Below are 19322 nucleotides of genomic sequence, written 5' to 3' on the forward strand. Positions count from 1 at the left end.
CTCCACATATCTTTTTAGATGATCAATGTAATTTTTTTTAGTCACTAGATCTGCACTTTTCCCCTCGATGTTACTGATTCTAAAAGGACCCAATAAATCACATTCCAGTTTCCCCCCCTTTCTTTGCTTTTGCCGAATGTTCTTTCTAGGCACTTGGTCCCCCACTGCAAAGCCATCATCTTCTCCTACAGACAATTTCCTCTTCCACACCCTTTCTTGTCCTTCTGTAATGTTGGCTTCCACCTTGGCATACACATCCTTGATGTTTGTAGTGCATACTTCATTTCCAGCCAATACATGGATGTATTCCTCACTTATCTGCAATAGTAGTGTAGATAAACAGACACAAGTTGCCTATGCATTACAGCAGAGAATGATATGTTTGTCAAAACGGCTCCTACTACAGCTAAATTAAATCATACCTGAAACTTTTCTGGAATTCCTGATAGGTCCTTCCATACATTAAAAAGTATGGGGAACATTTTGTTGTTATTTGTTTTTTTGGTGCGTAATTCAAACACTGTGGGTTATATGTAACCGTCCCCTCTGACACACAATTCGGAGGGGGAAAAAGGGTCATTCTCAACATACACTAATCATATGACATTATATATATACATACACATGCACACAGGCATTTTTACCCTTGAATGGTGCTATTAAGCTTTTCCACCAAGCCATTTGTTCGTGGGTGGTAAGGTGCACAGAGACTTTTCACACAAGTCCAGGTTGTCCTGAAATGAGTAGGATAGGAAAATGAAAAATGTACATATTTCTGTAATAGAGGCTCTTCTTTTTCTATTGTTGCTATGTAAAAAAAAAAATAAGGTAGGCCTTACATCACGTCTCAGATTTCAACTTACTTTGATCGGGGCAAAGAATTTATCATCAGTCAGAATACGTTTTGGCGCACCGTACTTGTAAAAAAAAGTCCATGATGCATTCAGTCACTTCCTCTGCTCTCTTTCTTTTCAGAGGATAGACTTCAAACCATTTTGTGAAATAGTCCACCATGACACACATATACATGTGGCCATTGTTGGAGCATTTTAACTTCCCTACAAGGTCCATCCCCACAAGTTCAAATGGCTCCGACACCTTAAATGCAAATCAAAATGTTACATCAATAGGACTTTCATGTAAGACTAGACAACATACTAAATGTAATTAGATAATTCACCTCTATGTGTTTATATTGAGTCTTCTCCTTTAGGGAGACCCGCTTTCTCTGACATGCATCACACTGTGCAATCTAATAAAGTGAGGCAATAGAAAACATTGAGATATGATATGTGAATATTTTCATAAAATCCAAAAAATAAGTTATAATTAACTTACCCATTTTGTGATGTCTGCTTTCATTCCAGGCCAGTAATAACGCTGAAGAATTGCACTCATTGTTTTGTCAATTCCACAATGAGCCCCAATAGCACTCGCATGAAATTCCACAAAGATGTTGTTTGCCTCATGTGGAGTGCAAACTACCTTTGCAAGGTGATGTTGCTGCTAATCACTCTTTCTTTGGCACTGGTAATAAAGTTCCCCATCTAGGGATGTCAACATTACCAATATTTTAAATCATTTTAAATTACATTTACAAGTTAGACAATGCAATAGAAATAGTGCTGTAGTGTGGTTTACCTTACTTTTAATGTGGTTACTTTCTGCCCTTCTTTTAAGTACGTAATGCTGTTTTTTAGTTGGGTCTGGAGGGTAGATATTTTTGAGCTAAAAAGACAAACATTTCCTTGACTTTATTATTTTTTCCTTTCTAATTGTTCGATTGCTAAAGTTAAACTACTTTATTTTAGCAACAGAGCAAAAGACGTCTCACCTGCTGTGTGCTTCTTTTATGCTCTCCTGTGCTTAATGTTAGTGATTAGCTCCTTAATTGCTCCATCCTGTTCATGATTAACAGAATAGACATCATTTTAAAAGTGGGCTTGGACATTGTGCATTTGAAAAGCATGGAAATTTAAAAGTAAGAGTGTTTTGGCCAGAGAAGTAGTGCTGAGCATTGACTAGTTAGATCGTTGAAAGCATTTATTCGTCACAATATGTTTCATATGGGGCTCATAAAGTGGTTAATATGACAGTAACCTCGGTCGACACGGGCAGTGAGAGAGAGAGGGAGAAACTTGATAAATATGTTCGGTAATTTTCTACGTTCAGCTCAAGGTAACCAGTTGTTTTAGATGGACCCAAAACAAAATGTTACCTGGACACTGACGTAAGCAATTTAATGGGTATATAATTGAAGGCACAGTGAGTAAATGAAGATGAATGGCATGACGTGTATAGCTGATGGTTAATGTGCTAGTTAATTTTGCTGGAGTGAGTTCAATTCCAGCTCTTACCGATATCGCAAACATTTTATTTTCATATATATATATTTTTATAGGCAGCTGTGATGTAGTGTTCACTTTTTCAACGATGTTCTTCACAGAAGACAGGAGATGTGACTAGTAAAATGCCAAGTATTATTTTTATAAATATGTGACAAATCTGCTGACAGAGCATGGCCACAGCTGCATATTTTGACGCACACATGCGTACGGAAACCAGTTTGTGTTGAAACAAGTGGGGATATAACACCGGCACAGGCTAATGTTTCCCATAGACATAAATTCATTATGCTAAGCTAGCGCACTGTGCTAACTCTAGATAGAAATTAATTTTCAACTTGTTTTAAACATTTGCAAATCATTTAACACTATACATTGTGAGTGACTTTTTACTTACCCTCTTTTTCTTCAAGCTAAGTGCAAGTCTGAATGAGAGTTGTACATAGACTGTATATATAATGGACGTAGTCACCGTGACGTCACCCATTGGTTTGTGGACTGCCCGTTGGAAGCACCGAGTTTAGCGTTATACTCGTCGCCATCTTGCGTCGCCATCTTGTTTCCGATACGCGGAGCAGGCCATCTCTGGACTGTGGAGGAGGAGAGGGATCTGATCACTGACTACAGCCTCTCTACACCTCAACCTGACTAAGAGAAGCTGCTGCTAATTCATGTTAGCATTAACTGGAGCATGTCCTCTTTTCTATCTATATAACGTTATATATAACTTTATTGACACGCTGCCGTGGATACCCATTGCTCTGGTTCTCTCCTGATGACAGCTCGCCTTGTTAGTGACCTGTCAATCAAAGGTAGCCACGCCCCAAATCATACGATTCTTTATCTTCTATTTTCTTATAAATGGGGCCATTATTAGAACTATTGACATCAAATTGTCTTGAAGATTTTTTACTAGTGATTGAGACCATAGTGTTGTCCTGAATTTTTTTTCTGAGGTAATAAATCAAGTGAGAAGTTTTCAAATTTTGCACTGAAATGAATGGGCAGATTTTTTTTGCAGCCAAACTTGGCGCCCCCGCTGGAATTTTCGGAAGAATGCAGCATAAGGCACTTCCTGGTTTGCCTCCATGCTCAGACACGGAGATTGCTGCCTGGAGTTGTAGTGCAACCAGAGCAGAGTACTTCTTCTTCTTTGGTGCATCCTGCATATTTTTGACAATCAACACAGACAAACTGATTGGCAGCTCTGGTAGGATTGGCCAACACGGTGGCCAATCACATTTCAGAGGTAGCCGGTGCTACCATAGACACATAGGCTGTATCTCATGTCCCTTAATTTTCGTCTCCTCTATCCTCTTTCCTTGCTTCGTTTCCTTGCGACACACAATATTGGGTTCACGAGAACGAGACGAGACAGGATTTTAAGAAAACTACAATGACAAATATATGACTGGACCAACAGACTTTTATTTAACAGAGTTCCATGCATTTTGAAATGTTTTATTATAACTCTTTACATGCATGATGTAAGCATGAACTTTTAATAAACTTCTTCTTCAACAAATTGAAACTAAAACTTAAATTTATAAAAGTTAAAATAAGATTAAAAAAAAAAAAAAATACCCCAGAGGGATTAAGGAGACTCTTGAGGTGACATATGGTTTTCAATCATCGCGTAATCGCTTAGCCACAGTTTCGACCGTGATCCGTGATCACATACATGATGGATTAAACATGGGAGACGCAACTGGGGCTGCCATCGCTTACTGCACAACATCAGCAAAACAAAGCAGCATGGCTAATTATCATAAACATAGCACATACACACTGTACTGCTACAAAGCTAACTGTTAGCCTATTAGCAATTTGCAGACTGACTCACAACCTACCTTAAATTATTTTCTTGCCCAGTATTTCTTGCAACTTATTCTCCAATACTGATTCAGTTATTATCAGTGTACTGAGATACTTTGTGCTTTATTCGGTTTCATTTCCACTGATTGTGCTTCACTATTCTACAGTATAGATGCTTTGAAGGACCAGCCACTGTGGGTGTAAGGGGGGTGCCCCTGGACTCATCACAGTTGGACCATGTGTCCTTCTACAGTATTCTAACTGCACTGTAAGACCCTCCGAGTGGGTGTGGCTGAAGGTCATCAAAAGGAAGTGGATGGAACCACGTTGGGCAGGTCCATATCAGGTCGTAACAGCAAAGACATATGCTGTGAGAATCATGTATTCATGAAACATCATTCATATAATCAATTGTGTTTGACATTATATAATGCAAAAATGTGGATGTATCCTACAGATAGATTGCGATGGATACGGCTGCTTTGCTCTGCTTGATATCTCTCCTCATAGTGCTCTCTATTCTGTGTCACCTGGAGGCGAGGGGGGAGAGTGGAGGCACACCACCCACACTAGAGGAGGACACAGAGGTCCCTCCGTCTGGTGGTAATGTAATACCATTCTAACGACTTGAAAGGTCTCTTGTGAGTAAATCCACTGACAAATGTTTGGTAAAGAATGGAGGAAATGAAATAGACTACACAAACATAGTGATGGTAGCTGCCCTGGTGTTGTGTGGGTGCTGTTGTATCTCTTGTATCTCTCACAGTCATCGAAGGTAAATCCCCTTCCCCTTATCAAATGGCACTAATCCACTCTGAAATGCAAGTTTTACTGCTCATTGATATTGCTACTGCTGATGACTGTGACAATGCTGAAGACAAGACATGATGTAATTGACCTCATGTATATGAGGTTTTTGGGGTTCACCATGGGCTTATAACAAAGGCTGGGCCTACATAGAATTTTTGAGACCTTACTTTTGGGCCTACATGTCTAACAGGAAGCCTGACCCCCGCCCTTTCTAACAAAGGAAGATCACGAGGGCTGGACCCCCTGTGGTGAGACCATGTGCATCACCTGATTCCAGCTCAGCCCCATTGGTCAAGACCAGAGAGATCTGGTGATGTCACTGTGGCTTTAAAAGCAACAGCGGCACAGAAATCGCTCTCTTCAGTACGACCTCCAGTTGTTAAAAGAAGATCCATGACAGCCGACCATTTTAATAGATAACAGTTTTCTTAACTTGCGGGACGAGCAAAGTCTGTTACTATTATCTCAAATAGCTATTACTGCGTTATTAAACACAGTTGGATCAAGTTACTTGTGGGAGTAAGTTACTTCTACCTGCAGAAGGAAGACAACAATTGCCGTTTCTTCATGGAGGAAGTGTGGGATTTACTCTCCCTTCTCCCGACGTCTCCAGCTGTTTCCATCAGTTTTCATAACTGAAACAGCGCCGTTATTTCCGTGGACGCACGTATAACAAACCTGACGGCAATCTCCACTTCAAATCGCAACAAGAGCGATTCAAGTAAGAGGCTCTCTTTGTCTGGGCAGATAATAGGTTTATTTGATTTGTAAACTATTTGTGCTGTTGGTGTATAAGTTAACGGACCTCCGAGTCCTAATTACCTTGTGTGTTGGTTATACCTGTACTGTTTTGACTGTGTCTGTGCGATCGCACAGAATATTGATCTGTGTCCCACATTCGTTGTTCACTGCTGTGTTGTCAAATCACTGTTCGCAGAGACAATAATTCGTATTTTATCAGTGAAACAATCTGTGAGGTGGCTGTTGGGAGCACGCCCACTCGCCGACTTTCCCGTGAATAAAGACGATTACATCAACAAAGGGACAGAAATGACACACACTCTGCCCACAAACTAGCATAGATATACAAATGATTGAAGCTCCATCGATCAGTTTTGTAATGCAGGATGTTGGCTGTCCAGTGTATACAGGTAGTGTAAAATGGATGCATACTTTGAGGTCCAAATATCAGAGGAAGAATGATGCATTATAAATGTGAACACTGTTTGTGGATCAAACTGTAACGATGGCTGACATGTTCCTCTAAGAGGTAAACTCTCTGAGGCACCAATACATAAGACTGTCTATACAACTGGGGACATTTAACACACATTCTACTTCCATAAAAATGGGGACACTCACGTGACAAATCATTTTACAGACACCTTTTTCTAATGTGAAATGCAACAGATGTGTTATGAGTTATCATACCTGTTTGCGCAAAGGCCAGTCCGAATCACCATAATTGTATGTAACCTCTCACCCTGGCATAATGTCTCTAATCGCAAAGAGACAGCGGTGCGGCATGTTGTCCACTTGAATTGTCCGCATTTTGCAGTTTGGATTTTTGTGCTCATTGTTTACCAGTCTCCCAAGTGACTGGTCATCCAGAGATGCATCAAGACTATTTAGGAAAGAATGCACAATTAATTCTCTATTTAATCTGGATGTAGTGTTGAATAGTGCCATTTTAAATAAAACTATAAAAGGATTGGAAAAAGTGAGAAGAAGGAATAGTCTCATCAAACAGCCAAGAAAAGTCAGTAAGACTGGTTGTAGTCACATGTATAAAAGTCAGTACTGACTCACTGCAGTTTGTTAGGAGCTAATTGTAAGAGAACTATTAGTAGATCGTTGTAACTACTTCCTGGTCAGTCATTAAGTCCACGCTTCATACTGATGTTAATAGTGCATTTATTTTTCTTGGACATGTAAATGGACATCTTGAACACCGTGAAAACTAAAACAGAGGAGATGAAAAATCTCAATGAATATTTATAACATAGCATAGCAGATTTTCCAGTCATACAAAATACATGCAACACAATCAGGTCACAGCAAAACCCTCTTATTATCTCTACATTACTTATAAAATAAGAATTAACTCTGTTAGCTTATAAAAACCAACCAAATGTCACAATCACGCTACTGAGGTGAACTATAAAATAAACTTCTCAAATAATGCAGAATTAGCATATAAATTGTCAACAGCCTAATGCAAGCTAGCTGGCCATACACAGCAATGTAATGCAAAACGAACTATTGTTATGTAAATTAACGTTTCACACTACAAACCACTCGGTACAGTTTCATCTAGAGATTAAAACAAAACAAAAGAAACTATTTACCGTGTGCGCCGTTGACCAGCAGTAGAATGTCGGCAACTACGCTCATTCATCTCTCTAGTCTCTCTGCTTTCTAACTTTTAGCGCCTTGCGCTGACCCCGCCCAGCGGACAACAACATCCGGGTTAGAGTTGAAAGAAATATATTATAATATTTTATGGCATCATTTACACTCCCACCAAATTACCCTTTGATTCATGGCCTAAATGTACAAATATTAGGCGTGCTACACCCCTAGTTTAATAAATCAATGGTAATTTCAATGTCATGTCAAATTAAAGCACCTAATTCGAGACACCGGGAGTCTTACTGCTTTCTACTAAAACGACTAACTTTTGGATGGGGCGTTCGACGACAGATGGCTTGCTGAGGCGTTTACCTCCTTCCCCTAGCTTCCGCTCGCCTATCTGTATGGTAGCTTTGCGGACCAGCCCATCATCATCCTTGCTTACGTCCAGAACCCTGGCAAGCTTCCACTCATTGCGAGGAGCATCTTCTTGGACGATGACAATGTCGTTGACTTGCACATTCCGTCTTGGATCATGCCACTTCTGCCTGATAATAATCCCGGCTAAATACTCTTTCTTCCATCTGCACCAAAACTGCTCTGACAGATATTGCACCCGCCTCCATCTTTTCCTAGCGTATAAGTCCTCTTTGACGAATCTACCTGGTGGGGGCAGTGGGACAGAGGATTTCATTGTGAGCAGATGATTTGGTGTCAGTGGTTCTAGGCTTGCTGGATTGTTGATACTGTCCACAGTCAGAGGGCGGCTGTTTACGATGGACATGGCCTCGTAAAAGAATGTCCTGAGAGAGGCATCGTCCAGTCTACCGGCGCTCTGTGCAAGGACTGAACTCAACACACTCAACACACTGTGCGTATCTGCCTCTCCCAGACACCTCCAACGTGACTTGCGTCTGGAACATTCATGCAGAAGTCACACTGTCGATCTGCCAGAAATGTAGCCACTCTTTCTTCATCCAGTTCTTTCAGGGCTCTTCCCAGTTCATTCTTTGCGCCCACAAAGTTGGATCCATGATCAGATCTTATCTGTCTCACTGCTCCACGGATGGCTATGAAACATCTTAAGGCGTTAATGAAAGCATCCGTCGTCATGTCTTCCAGTATCTCTATGTGTACTGCTCTGGAGCAGAGACACGTGAAGAGCAGACCATATCGCTTCTGTTCCTTGCGGCCCTGTTTGGTGTGAAAGGGACCAAAGCAATCCATTCCACAGAATGAGAATGGCGGTGAAGGCTCGATGCGATCTGTTGGAAGATCTGCCATCCTTTGCTGTTCTGTGGGTCTTCGAGCCTTTCTGCAAATGACACACTGCCTTATATAACCGGCGACTGCTTTACTTCCTCCAATGATCCAATAACCATTGGCTCTGACTTCATTCAGAGTTTGCCCTCTTCCTTGGTGCTGTGTCTTCTCATGACAGTACCTGAGGATGAGGCGTGTCACATCACCATTGCTCGGTAGGATTATAGGGTGTCTCACATCGAAAGGTGAGGATGCTTTCCTTAATCGTCCTCCTACTCTAAGTATGCCATCGTGGAGCTCTGGGTCAAGCTGGTAGAGTGAGTGATTGCGTGAGAGCTTTCCAGATTCCTGGGTCAGGATGAACATCTCTTCGTTGAAAGCTTCTTGCTGCACAAGCTTGACAAGAGTAAGTGAAGCTCTCCTTCTCTCCTCTACATTTAACGGTTCTGTCTTCTTAGATCTCTCAGCCAGTCGGTGAATACGTGCCACAACGTTCACAGCCGTGGTCCATTTTGAGAATCGCGACAGTCGCTCCAAAAAATTGTCCTGCCTTTCAGCCAGTGTGTTTAGTACCTGTGCTGCCTTGACCTCAGGGTCTCCCACCAGCAGCTCTGATGTTCCTTGCTTGATATCAAGCTCTCTTTCCCATAGGAATTTGGGTCCCTGGAACCAATTTGAGTTGAGCAGCTCTGATACTTTGAGGCCTCTGGAGGCATGATCAGCAGGGTTCTCGTTTGTGTCGATGTAATGCCACTGTTGTGGCTCCGATGTTTCGCGTATTCTCTGAACTCTGTTTGCTACGAAGACATGGAACCGTCGAGCCTCATTGTTGACATAACCCAGAACAACTTGCGAGTCTGTCCAAAAGTACTCTTCGTCAACCCTAAGTTCTAATTCCTCCTTCAACATACTGCTCATAGCAGCAGAGATCACTGCAGCAGTTAACTCGAGTCTTGGTATCGTGACTACCTTTGTGGGTGCAACCCTTGCCTTGCCCATTATCAGGGCACAATGTACTTTGTCTTCACTCACAAGTCTGATGTATGTGCATTGACCGTAGCCTTGAGTGCTGGCATCTGAGAAGTGATGTAGCTCTGTTCTCAGGATCTTTCCAAAGTTCTCAGGAGAATAACATCTTGGGATCTGAATCTTTTCCAGGTTCTTAAGGTCATTGACCCAGCTTTCCCACCTTGGCTTCAAATCATCTGGAAGAAATTCATCCCAACCGACGCCTTTCTGGCACATCTCCTGGAGCACTTGCTTTCCTGACAGGAGAAATGGGGCCAAGAACCCCAAAGGATCGTACACGGAGGCTACAGTTGAGAGAATCCCACGCCGTGTCATTGGTTTCTCGTCCAGTGAGACCTTGAAGGAGAAGGTGTCCCTTTCTATGTTCCATTGCACTCCAAGTACTGTCTGAACTGGGAGATTGTCGTGACTGAGATCTACATCCTTCACTCCTTTGGCTCGTTCACTCTCACAGACTGATTCCAAAACCACTCGATCGTTGGAGATGAATTTGTGAAGACGTAGTTGTCCTTTAGCACACACAGCTTGGGCTTCTTCCACCAGCTTGATGGCTGTGTCCACAGACTCGAGGCTTATGATGCCATCATCAACATAAAAGTTCTTTTTGATGAAGTCTGCCGCTAAGGGGTTTTCTCTCTCATTTTGGTTGGCGAGATACTTCATGCCATAATTAGCGCACCCTGGAGAGGAGGCCGCTCCAAAGAGGTGAACCCTCATGCGGTACTGTTTGGGCTCAGACTCCGTGTCTCCACCTTTCCACCATAAGAACCGCAGATAGTCTCGGTCCTCCTTGCTGACGTGGAATCTGTGGAACATTTTTTCTACGTCACACATCACAGCAGTCGGCTGCTTGCGAAATCTACATAGCACCCCAGTCATTCCGTTGGTAAGGTCAGGTCCGGTGAGAAGATGATCATTCAAGGCAGTGCCTTCGTACTTTGCAGAACAATCAAAAACTACTCTGATCTTCTCCGGCTTTCTGGGGTGATAGACCCCCCGATGTGGGATATACCACACATTGCCTCGCTCAGGTTCGTTATCAGCCTCCTCCGCATCACCATCTTTGAAGACGCCTTCCATAAAGTTCACGTAATCATTTTTGAACTTAGGATCTCTGTCCAACTTCCTTTTCAGGTGCCTCAGACGAACCAAGGCGAGCTTCTTATTGTCTGGGAGACAAGGACGTGCTTTGAAGGGCAAAGGCATCTCAAGGTGGTTACGTTCATTCTGCTGAATTCTTCCTTTCAGGATCTGGAGAAACTGAATGTCTTCCTGAGATATGCTCTTTTCTCCTGGATTGGTGTCTGCAAAGTCAGACTCAAGTGCTCTAATCACAGCAGCTGGTGTCACAGGAGGCAACTCTCTGGCGAATATGCGATGGCACAGTCCTGTTACATCCTTGGAGTTCACACTCTGGGGCACACTCCCGACAATACTCCAGCCTAGGTCAGTTTTTATGGCGTAAGGCTCACTATCACTTCCGATAATGACTTGACGTGGTGCTAATGCTCTGGAGCAGTCGTACCCGATCAGTAATCCGACCCCACAATTCATCAGTGGGGGCATTTCATGGGCTATGGCTGCAAGGTGATTCCACTTATTGGCAGTTTCACAGGTGGGAATGTGTGCTTGTTCGAGTGGAATGAAGTCCCTGGAGTAGGCAGGAGGTAGGTTGATGGTGGTCTCTGAGAAATAACCTCGAACTTGAAGTCCACTGACTCTCTGACTTTTTATTGTTGAGTCTTTTCCCATCATGGTAGACAGCTTGAGTTTCACTGGCTCCCCTGCTGCTTGCAGCCTTTCACACACCTCCTGATCTACAAATGTTTTACTGCTCTGAGTATCCAGTAAAGCGTAAGCTAGCGTCTCTGTTCCATTGGTGGTTGATGATGAAATCCATACCGGTACAATCATTGATGTGCTGCCATCCTCACCTCCATTCACACTGCATGATAGCGCAGAAGCACTTCCTTCCGTGTTCTGAGCTCTTTGTGAAGGTGACTTCTCCACAGACGGACGGTCTTCATGTAATGGGGTGGGATGACTCCTTTTACATATGCTGCACATGGCTTTCTTTTGACAGTCCTTTGAGTTATGACCTTTCCTAAGGCATGCAAAGCACAGGCTTTTGTCTCTGACAAACTTTCGCTTTTCTTCCACAGAGATTGCCATTAGTTTTTGACATTTATGTATGGAATGATTTTCTTCACAGTACATACATTTCACTGGACCGGGGTTCTGTGTTGTTGTGTACTCTTTCTTGAATTTGTTGGAATCTTTTGGCTTGGCTTCATCATTAGTGTGGGATTTGACTGTGGCGCTTGAAGTGTTTGAGGTCTGCACATTGGTGGCAAAGGTGTTTGCCTTTGGACGCTTTGTTTCTCTTGTCTGCTTTTCTTCAGCAGGCTTCAGGGCATACAGCGAGGAGATTGGATTGCACGCTATACGTGCCTCTTTTGAGATGAAGGAAGCAAACTCCTTAAAGCTGGGATAGTCTTTGGCCTGGTCCAGCTGCTCGGTAACATGGCGATTCCACCTTGAAGTTATCCACTCGGGGAGTTTGACTAACATCTTCTGATTCTCTTCGCAGTCATTGAGTACCTGCAGACCTTTGACATGAGGCATGGCGCTGTCACATGCTTGCAGGAAGTCACTGAATTCTCTCAGCTTTACATACTCCTTTGCTGCGATCTTTGGCCACCCATTGAGCTTCTCTCTGTATGCGCGTTGTACTACAAAGGAGTGGCCGTATCTGGCATTCAATTTTTCCCATGCTTGCTGATAAGCCTCTTCATCTGTTCTGTAGAAGGTACCTTCCAGAACTGACCTCGCCTCTCCAGCAACATACTTTTGCAGGTAGAACAGTTTGTCGGCCGGATTGGGGCAGCGTCGATCTATGAGGGCTTTGAAGCTAGTGCTCCACTGTATGAACCTTAACGGATCGCCAGAGAATACGCCAGGTTCTGGAACCGGGAGTCGGGTGAGTACAACTGAGTCACTCAGAGCTTGCAGGAATGATGTTTCAGTTTTTGGAGCTTCCTCACCTACTTTACAGGAGCCTGCGGAACAAGGATCCATCATGTTGCTGTATGCAGGGCTGCATATTTGACTATTTTCCCGAGCCTCTTCCTCAGTATACACTCTAAGTTTGGCTTCCATAGCTTCAAGATCCCTTTGTTGTTCAAGTCTTTTTAATTCTTGACGCTGTGCATTGATGAGGTTTTCCTTTTCAAATTCAACCCTTCTTGCAGCTAGCTGGGCAGCCGTCTCAGCTCTCTTGGCCGCTATGCTTGGTGTCTCTGAGGCAGGTTTGGGGCTGCTAGCATCAGATGACCTGGAACCTGTGGATCCATATATGGATTTGGCATAGTCCTTATCCAGTAGCAAGCGCAGCCTTGGCTTTTCGGCTTCCACATCAAAATCCTCTCCTACTTCAGACAGGCGTACTCTCATTAATTGTGTTAAATCTCCTGTCACCGCTGAGCAGGCATCGACCTTTCGTCTTATTTCCTGAGAGGGAGTTGATTTTTCTCGTAGATTGTCATATTCTACTTTGGCTATAGCCTCAAGCTGTTCAAGAGATTCCATCATCTCACACAGGTCATGATCAGTGCATTCATATTTTAGATTTGCACGGACACTTCTAACATGCGCTTTCCATTTCTCATACGCTGAGTTGAACTTCCTTTCTCTTTGAGCTATTTGCTGCTCTGTCAATTCTAACATCTTTGGTGTCAAACGTTTCTCACGTGAGGACTTTCTTATATCTGCCTGTGGTGCAGCTGCACCTTGCTCGCTAGGATTAAGCTCAGGGTCTGCCACCTTTTCATGTGGATTGTCAGTCTGATCGTTTGGCTTCTCTAGAAAGTAATTCTGCAGAGGTTCAGACTGTCTAACTAGTTCGTCCTGAATGTGTGAGTCACTGCTAAATGACATATTTTGTTTAAATTAACCACTTAGTCAGAAACTAAATGATAAACACCATGACCAAAAAACATCAAATGTGTAAAGCATAACACTCTAAGATGACACTTCAAAATGGAGATTTTAAATCTCAGAGAAGACACTTTAAATGGAGCTCTATGGAAATACTTCAAACTTGAGTCTCTTTAATGTATCATAGGACTATCCATCAATTGTCTGAGGCTGCAATTTTAAGATTGAGAGATCTCACCTTAAGGCAGTAAAACTTCACATTGAAAGCTAACGGGCTGCAGGCGATGAAGCAGTACTGCGCTCTGGATCCTGAAGTCCACGGGCTGCAGGTGATGAAGCAGTACTGCGCTCTGGATCCTGAAGTCCACGGGCTGCAGGCGATGAAGCAGTACTGCGCTCTGAGTCCTGAAGTCCACGGCTGCAGGCGATGAAGCAGTACTGCGCTCTGGATCCTGAAGTCCACGGGCTGCAGGCGATGAAGCAGTACTGCGCTCTGGATCCTGAAGTCCACGGACTGCAGGCGATGAAGCAGTACTGCGCTCTGGATCCTGAAGTCCACGGGCTGCAGGCGATGAAGCAGTACTGCGCTCTGGATCCTGAAGTCCACGGGCTGCAGGTGATGAAGCAGTACTGCGCTCTGGATCCTGAAGTCCACGGGCTGCAGGCGATGAAGCAGTACTGCGCTCTGGATCCTGAAATCCACGGGCTGCAGGCGATGAAGCAGTACTGCGCTCTGGATCCTGAAGTCCACAGGCTGCAGGCGATGAAGCAGTACTACGCTCTGGTTCAGATGTAGTAGCAGACGTTGTTGCACCTCAGCAGGATGGAGAGTAGGCTACGTTTTCACTGTAACTACTTCCTGGTCAGTCATTAAGTCCACGCTTCATACTGATGTTAATAGTGCATTTATTTTTCTTGGACATGTAAATGGACATCTTGAACACCGTGAAAACTAAAACAGAGGAGATGAAAAATCTCAATGAATATTTATAACATAGCATAGCAGATTTTCCAGTCATACAAAATACATGCAACACAATCAGGTCACAGCAAAACCCTCTTATTATCTCTACATTACTTATAAAATAAGAATTAACTCTGTTAGCTTATAAAAACCAACCAAATGTCACAATCACGCTACTGAGGTGAACTATAAAATAAACTTCTCAAATAATGCAGAATTAGCATATAAATTGTCAACAGCCTAATGCAAGCTAGCTGGCCATACACAGCAATGTAATGCAAAACGAACTATTGTTATGTAAATTAACGTTTCACACTACAAACCACTCGGTACAGTTTCATCTAGAGATTAAAACAAAACAAAAGAAACTATTTACCGTGTGCGCCGTTGACCAGCAGTAGAATGTCGGCAACTACGCTCATTCATCTCTCTAGTCTCTCTGCTTTCTAACTTTTAGCGCCTTGCGCTGACCCCGCCCAGCGGACAACAACATCCGGGTTAGAGTTGAAAGAAATATATTATAATATTTTATGGCATCATTTACAATCGTGTCTGTGTTTGAAATCACACACTAGTGTACTGCCTACTGCAAAGAAACGGATCAATATGGTTTGGATCGTCGGCAATTTGTTAGACTAACTGCTGCTGTTATAATCTGTACTGACACTAAATATGACTTTGTTAGAGAGAAGAGAGAGTGAAACGTGTTAAACTTAAATGTTAACAGAATTTGCATTACTCAGAATAAGTCGTGTTTAAAATGAACATGAGGTTCAGATTTGTATCAGCTTCATTCAGTTTAACGTGTTCATACAATTTATTCTGTTATCTGACAGAAAGAAGAATTGCTTTTTACATTTGTTCAAATCTTGGCTTAGATTTGGTTACATTGTCATTGAACTGTTACAGAACAGTGCATTTGCATGTAACTTTTATTGGTATTTTTTACTTTTTAAAATGTTACTATAGGCCCCCAGGCATCTTCACATTGTCAAAGTTTGGACACCCTTGCTTTTTAAGTACATGGGGATTGCAAGCAAGCTAACAAGTTTAGTTAAATATAAATGTTTAGTCTAACAATTTTCTGTGATCTTACATTTATTAAATCAATGTTTCAAACACAAAATTGAAGAATCTATAAACCAAATTAAGAAATCTAATTATTGCAAACTCACCTAGACGTGTCACACCATCCCACATGATGGAAGATCCGACTCTGTAGAGTGTTGACCTCTTGGAAACTCAGAATTCAAGATTTCTCGACGTCACTCAAATCTTCTTAGAGCTCTTAGAAAAAAACCTTCTTCGTCTTCGTGGATCGTCGTGAATCAGTTGACTGACATCAAATAATAAATCATCCACCAAAGATTATTTAAGTATATTTACTTGTATTTATTTCTAGTTATACATACAGTACTTTCACACTAGTAAACTGTTCGTTATGTACATGGCCTTGCAAAAGTATTCATCCCCCTTGGATCTTTCACCCTTTTGTTGCTTTTACACATGAAATCATGGTCGATATATTTGGCCTTTTTTAAAAAGAATTTGCAAAAAAACCCTCTTTAATATCAAAGTGAAAACAGATTTTGACAAAATAGTATAAATGAATTAAAAATATATAAGGTAAAATAAATGATTGCGTATTCATACCCTTTAAAATAACTGAACTAATTCAACAAAGTTCCAGCTGGTTGATGCAGCAGTGTCACAGTTAGTGAAATGGAGATCACCTGAGTACAGTTGATGTGTGTCACGTGATCGTAGTATAAAAAAAACATGTGTCTGGGAGGTCCAGTCTCTGGTTCATTACTATTCCTGCTACAGAGAAAATATCATTGAACAGTATAAGTCAGGAGATGACTACAAAAAAATATCCAGCTCACTGGACATCCCACAGAGTTCATTTAAACCATCATTAAGAAATGGTAGCAGTATGGACCTTGTTTAAATCTGCCTAGAGCTGGCCGTCCACACAATCTGAGTGACCTGACAAGAACAAGACTGGAGGGAGGCCACCAAGACACCTAGGACCACTCTGCAGGAGTTAAAAGCTTCGGTGGCTCAAATGGGAGAGACTGTACATACAACAACTGTTGCCCCAGTTCTTGCGTGGTTTCCGAGCATAGACCTTCACTTTGAGAACCCCCCACAGATTCTCAATAGGATTGAGCTCTGTGCAGGCCACTCAAGGTACTTGGTTTTGGTATCCTTAAGAAACTGTTGAACCAATTTTGAGGTGTGTTTTGGGTCATTGTCTTGTTGGAAGACCCAGCGATGACCTAAGGATAGACTACGAGCAGACTTCTGCATATTATCCCTCAAAATGTCAACATAATTTTCTTTTTTCATGATGCCATGCACCCGAACAAGGCTCCCTGTGCCTGAGGCTGCAAAACAGCCCCACAGCATGATCCTCCCACCACCATGTTTAACTGTAGGAACTGTATTGTTAGGGTTGAGGGCCTCTCCCTTTCTTCGCCAAACATCAGCAACATCCATGTGCCCAAACAGTTCCAGTTTAGTCTCATCAGACCAAAGCACAGACTTCCAAAACTCTTCTTTACCTTTCAAATGTTCATGGGCAAACCTCAGTCTGGCTTGGATGTGCCGTTTTTTCAGTAAAGGGGTTCTTCTTGGACGATGGCCCTGAAGCCCACCACGATGGAGAGCCCTCTCAACTGTGCTCCTTGACACATCAACTCCAGAAGAGGCCAGGTCTGCAACAATCGTCTTCACAGTTGTTAGAAAAATTGCATGAGGAAACCTTGAAAATTGATAATCTGTCACTGACAGAAAAAATCTGTCACCAACAGAAAAAACCTCACCATTTTTCTGCGCATTCATTGATGGGGAAATGAAGAGCTGGAGACGTCCAAGTTTCTCAGTTTAACAAAAGTTTTATTACAATACGTCAAAAAATGTGCACTTTACAGAGATCTCCGGGTTCAAAATCAACTCATGTCCCTGAATACAAACAGACGTGTTTCAGTTCGTGAAGTCTGAACCACGACCCTCTCCCTGGAACCCATTAAAATAACCTTACAATTGTTTACAAAACATGCTGGTCGATTTCCTCCAGGAAGTCCCGCCCTCTTGATCGCTGATTTGCCAGTTTTAATTAATACAACGGCACGTCAATGCCAGCTGGGCATACGATCTTGCTGCCCCGGACAAGGCCATCCTGGCCTCTCCAGGACATTCAACAAAAAACATTCTGTCTTGTTATTGTCTCACAAAGATATTATGTCTACAGAGTCAAAGGTTTCTCACTGTGTCACATAGATTGTAAAAGTCTAAAAAATATGAACCAGACAATAAAATAAAATATATGTTGTCAAAGTTTCTAAACCAAAATTAACAGACAAACAATCATTGTATCAAATCATATTGTCTGACTTAATATAAATGCATAGAGATATTTATTACAGTCAAGGTTTGACCTTTGATAGTGACCTGCGTCACTCACAGAGAACAGAGACAGACCACAGAGAAGCAGAAATAAAGCATAAAACCATTTACCAATATAGAAAATAATCAATTATTTTAACACAGTTGTCGGGGGTTCTTGCTGACATCTCTGACTAGTTTCCTCTCAAGAGATCTTGATATCTTTCTCTTACGTCCACGCCCAGGTTGGTTTGTCACAGAGTTTGTGTTCTTGTACTTTGCAATGATGCAACGTACGGTTGTTCTCGGGACAGTGAAGCGTTTTGAAATAGGAGTATGGCCTTGCCCCTTACCATGGGCCTCCACTATTTTTTTTCTGAGGTCAAGGCTAAGTTCTTTTGTCTTAGGCATGGTGGCTGAAGCAATTCCCCCTCAATGATGTGTTCAAGTGCCCTGTTACGGCTCCACCCACACCCTCCTCCTCTGCCCCTTCACACCCCTCTGTTCCGGCCTCATCCACTCCCAGCACCTCAGCTCGCTCCCAGCGTGCACTCCACAGACACAGCTGCAACAGGTTGGGTTGACGAGGTGAATGAGCTTACAGCGGATCACTGCACACCTGCTGCCACTCTCCAATCAACCCCTCTGCCTACAAGACTCCAGCTCTCCTGCCAGTCATCGCCAGATCTTCCCTGATTGTTACCTGGCAAGTACCTAGTAGAGACGCAAGCTCCCTGCAAAGTGTTTGTTGCTGTTGCCTTTTTGACCTTTTTGCCTCCTTGCCTCGCTCCAACTCATGTTCAACCTCTATTCCCACAGATCTCCCCTCTCCAGCAGTGATCTGGCTTGCCTGCCCGTCAACCAGCCCAGTCACCTCACCTGCTCTTCACCCCCAGCTCACCTCCGGCTCCCCTCCAGCTCACCCAGCCTTTCCCTTTCACATCACCCTGCAAATAAAAACCCTGCCTCCTGTGTTGTGCGCTCGAGCCTCTCCCCGCAAGCCCTAACAGTTCCTTGCACTCCTTTTATGCTGACTGAATGTTCGGGTGTTCTTAATTAGCCAATTGACTGCACAGGTGTTGTTTGAAAGCTGATTGGTTAATAAGGTGTGTTTTGAAAGCAGTAACTCACATTTTAATGACCATTTCATCAAGGGGGCTAATATTTTTGATATAAAGCAAGCCTGTACCAAAATGTACCGAAAGCTACTAAAAGCACTGGTGAATGTTTGATAATATCAAGTTTTATCAATGCTGCAAATATTGGGAGGTATTTGAGGAAAATGTTCCATCATTCCAGGGGGGCTAATAATTTTGACCTCGACTGTAGGTAATGACTATAATGAAATCTAATTGGGGACGGTAATTTTTGCCGAGCCCAATCAACTCGTGTGCATTCCAAAAAATGTCCCCAATTTT

The 19322-nt window shown here is 42.8% G+C and overlaps 1 long non-coding RNA gene across 2 annotated transcripts; it reads right to left on the reverse strand.

Annotated features, from left to right (window-relative positions):
* Positions 1–652: 652 nt before the first annotated feature.
* LOC131981078 (uncharacterized) lies at positions 653–1506 on the reverse strand. 2 transcript variants are annotated; one of them, XR_009395272.1, is made up of 4 exons: positions 1339–1506; positions 1181–1252; positions 864–1098; positions 653–734 (listed from the first exon to the last, which is right to left on the reverse strand). It is a non-coding gene; the product is annotated as an uncharacterized LOC131981078 (long non-coding RNA). The 2 variants fall into 2 exon arrangements; XR_009395271.1 differs by having other exon boundaries at positions 723–1098.
* Between the last annotated feature and the right edge of the window lie 17816 nt (positions 1507–19322).

The sequence above is a fragment of the Centropristis striata genome, chromosome 11, assembly GCF_030273125.1.
Source record: "Centropristis striata isolate RG_2023a ecotype Rhode Island chromosome 11, C.striata_1.0, whole genome shotgun sequence".
Classification (NCBI taxonomy): domain Eukaryota; kingdom Metazoa; phylum Chordata; class Actinopteri; order Perciformes; family Serranidae; genus Centropristis; species Centropristis striata.